Consider the following 4,288-nt stretch of genomic DNA (forward strand, 5'->3'; position numbering starts at 1 on the left):
GTTACTTTCTCATGTCAGAAGGGGAAAGTACCCGTTTTTCCGCTGGTGGCTTTGCCTTTATAACAAGCCTCTCGCTGCGGTGTGGGCTGGCACGGCCTTAGCCAGAGTTTCACAACTCCTTTGTGGGTTTCATAAACCCCAGCGGCTGGAGCACCGTGATTTTGTAACAACCAGCTGGCTTTTAAACCAGTCTGGAGAGGAGCTTGAAATGGTTGGATGCCTGCTGCCTCTCGGACTACAGAGGCTGGCAAACCAAATCCCAGATCTGGAGTTTTATCTCAGTTTTCTTACCTGGGGCAAGGGAAAGACAGGCTGCAGGTACTGCTGAGCAGAAGCCAGGCCTGCCTTAGGAAGCAGTTTCCTACCAAAGGCTGGGGATCCTGGTCAACCCCATGGGTTTGATAAGCACCAATGCCCTGCTAGTGCTGCAATCCCAAAACAGAGCCCTTTGTGACATGCTGCTCCCATGGTGTGCACCCTGCCAGTGTATTTCTAATTTAATCCTGGCTGCTATTTGATCCTGCTGTTTGTCTTTACACCTCTCTGATCCATAATGAAATCCTCTGTCTGACCAAACCTGGTTTCCAGTAGTGGGAGAGGGGACACGGAGCAGTGGGGAGTGTGGAGGTCTTCTGACAGCCACCCTGGACACTCCTGTGTGTGGGACATCCACTAAGGTCTTGGTTGTGCTGGATAAGCCTGAGAGGGGGCAAGAGGGCTGGGGGCTGGCACGTTTTGGGACTGCAGGCAGGGTGAGGGTCCCTTGGGGCCCAGGGTGACTGTTGGTGCCGAGCTACAGCCAAGCCAGACAATGGTTCATCCCCAGCAGACCTTGAGGCACTTGAGGCAGAGCAGTGTCATGCATTAGGCGCCCCGAATCGGAGCTGTGTGCTCTGCGGGGTCTGCACGTCCCTGCAGGAAGGCCGAAGGCTGGTGCTGGCAGGGGAAGTGTCTCTGGCAGGGAGCAGCCGGCAGTGCTGCTGCCCTGGGAGCTGAGCTGCAACCTGAGCGCGGGCAGGTCGCACCTCCCCGCTCGGGGCGAGCGCAGCCTGCGTGCTGAGAGAGCTGATCCGCGCTAATCCCATCAATATTTCACGGTGTCCTGGCCCTGTTATAATTCCTCGCATCATTTGGGATGCTGGCTGGGATGGGGGTGTGGTGCCAAGTGAAACATGAGAGCTGCCATGGCTTTGCCCTGGCTCCCTGGGCATCTGGGGGGTGAAAGGGGCTGTCTGTGAGCTTTTCTCCTGGCTGCCACAGGTAGAGTTGTGTGGCAGAAACAGGTGAACCCAGAAATGCCGGCTCTTGGCATCTGCCTGGCTTTGCCGTGTGCCGGAGCGGTGGGGCTGTGCTGTGCTGGGCAGCTGGCCCATGCACGGGTGGGGCTGTGACATGGCACAGCCTGCTCCACTCGGTCCTCTCTCTGCGGGACACAGTGTTTAAGTGACAACAATAAGACATGAAACAGTAACCAGTCTCTGGGCTGGTGATGAGGGCACGAAAGCATTTCCTGTTCCTAAAGGCTGTTTGGAGTAACAGGGAGAGAGCACTACAGACAAAATCTGGCATGATTTTGGGGAGGGGGGTTTCCCAAGGCACCATGTCGGGACACAAAGTGTCCCTTGCTTTGGGCTGGGATAGGAGTTGTAGGGCTGTAAATCCTGTGAGGAGCAGATGATGGAGCTGGGGTTGTTTAACCTGGAGAAAAGGATGTTCTGGAGAGACCATATCACTCTCTACAATTGCCTGAAAGGAGGTTGTAGCAAGGTGAGGGTCAGCATCTTCTCCCAAGTAACAATTGATAGGACAAGAGGAAATGGCCTCGAGCAGCACCAGCGGAGGTTCAAGCAGGACATCATGAAGGATTTATTCTCTCTAAATATTGTTAAGTATTGGAATGGACTGCACAGGGAAGTGGTGGGGTCACCATCGCTGAAGATGTTCAAGAATCGACTGGACATGGCACTTAGCGCTGTGGTTTTGTTGATCAGGTCTTTTTTGGCCAAAGGTTGAACTCAATGATCTTGGAGATCGTTTCCAACCTTAATGATTATACGATTCTAGAGCTGCCCCAATAGGAAATTCCCCTTCCAACACCTTCCTAGCTCTGGGCTAGGGTTGAAGCAGGAGCCAGACCTTCCTGCTCAGCAGAACCAATCCATGGATATGAGAGATACAAGTACAGGAGAGGGTTGGGTCTGTTTGGGCTCCTGCTGCCTGGAAAAGTGCCTCTCTGACTCTTGGGAAAGCCATGCAAAGAAGAGGAAGGTCCTGGCCTTCAACCTCTTGGAGCCCTAAATTCCTTCAGTTAATCTCATGGGGGCAGCAAAGCAAGCAAAGCTCTGAAAATAGATCTGTTTCCAGCTGCCAATGACTCGTGTTAATTAATTAAAGCCTCGCAAGCTCGGGCCTGTAAAAGCCCAGTGCTGGTCGCGCCAGGCTCGGCTTGCTCTGCACTCACACACTAATTATCCTACTGCAAGGCCAGCAGCTAACGAAGCTCCAATTTGTGCTGGGTTCGGCGTCCAGCCACGTGGGAGGCAGGAAGTGCTGCTGCAGGATGGGATGGGTACAGTGCCCTGGGTAAGGGGGAGCTTTGGGCAGCGCTGTCCCAGCCCTGGCACCCCCTTCCCCAGCACTCATGGACCAGCTCTCCCCATAAGTGGCCCCACAGACTCCAGCTGTGCCTCTGCTAAGGTAGGGAATGGGGTTTGGAGAGGACCAGCTGCCTTGCAGCACCTGAACACCCCATACACAGGTAAGACAGGCTGGCCAAGAGCGTCCCTGCCTGGCTCCCGGTGCGTGGGCCTCCCACTTCCGCAGGGTGGGCAGAGGGGCGAGGCAAGGTGAGGCGTGGAGGAGACGCTGGGGTTTTGCCCAAGGACAGGAGGAAATGGTAATTAGCCTCTGGAGCACAGAGGAGGCGAGGGCGGGGAGGCAGAGAGTGCTCCAGGAGGTGGGTAGTGTCTGCTCTGAGAGTGGGGACAAGGAATGGGCCTTGGGATGTCATGCTGGGAGAGCGGGTGGTGGCTGCTTGGGGAGCGTGTGCAAGGGTGGCAGAACCACCTGTCATTAAGAGCGCTAGGATGAGTCCCTCCTCAGCTGAGACCCATTGGTGGGTGAGGGCTGGGGTATTTAAACCTCTGTTACCCTCCCTCCCACCTACAGTGTTTGTAGGAGGCAGGATCCTGGCAGTCAGAGGCCCTGAGAATGGCATGTTAGTCAGGCTCCCCACAGGAACACCCTGGCCCTGCCATCTTTACTGACCCTTGAGGTCGAGAAGATGGTGGAATCTCAGCTGGGGCTGACCCTCGCCCCCGGACAATGCTCAGCAGCTGTAGCACAACCTGCTCAGCCCTATGCCCTGTTATGGGTCTGGCTCCAGGTCTGCAGGGTGTGGGGTTGGGGAGGTCTTTTTCCCCTTCCTGGAGACCTCACCCCTAGGACGGGTTGGTGTGGAGTGGAGGGGATGAACTGGCATCCAGAGGTGATGGTGCTGGGACTGGGCACCACACGGCTTTGTAACCACAGGCTGGCATCACCCAGCCACCCTGCCAGCTCCAAGAGAGCTGTAGTTCAGCATACACAGGTACAGCATTTCCCCACCTCCTGCTCCAGCTGATTTCCAACTGCCCTAGATCCAACCTGCTGATTACACACAATGTTGGCTCAGGGTTTGGTTTTGGGAGGCCTGCTGCTGCTGTGAGGGTTGAGGAGGGAGGGTTGGCCAGGTGCTGGAAGCTTACGAAAGGAAAGCAAACACAGGCCTGGACTTGGCAGCTCCTCCACATGGGGAGGAGCTGCAGAAGCCACCCAGGATAAAAAGGCTCCACACAGGGCCCCAGAGAAACCATTACCTGCCTGTGTTTCCAAACAACCTTACGCCTTGTGTGAATGGCGGGACGTGCTGAGAGCAGGGAGAAGATGGGGCACGGTGCCTGACTCAGGCGGGCAGTGCGGGATGCCGGGGTGACTTTGAGGAGCAAGACATGAGTGAGCACCATGGCGCTGGCGGGGGGGCTGTGCTGTGCTGACACAGGTGCCTCTGGCTGGGGGCGTTGGTGTGATGGTACAGGTACAGGGCGCTGCTGTGCTGGCAGAATAGGATGGCACTTACCCGTGTTCAGTCACGCTTTTTCAGTCCTAAGTCCACAATATCAGCCCTTTGCCTCTCTGACTTTGCAGAGGGAATTCACACGGGCTTTTGGGGGCTGCATCACCCACACCCCCTGTGCTGAGTGAGCCCCCGGCCCACCCTACGTGTTGGGGGCTGCACGGTAGCGCCCCG

Source organism: Geospiza fortis, unplaced genomic scaffold (assembly GCF_000277835.1).
Source record: "Geospiza fortis unplaced genomic scaffold, GeoFor_1.0 scaffold130, whole genome shotgun sequence".
Taxonomy (NCBI): domain Eukaryota; kingdom Metazoa; phylum Chordata; class Aves; order Passeriformes; family Thraupidae; genus Geospiza; species Geospiza fortis.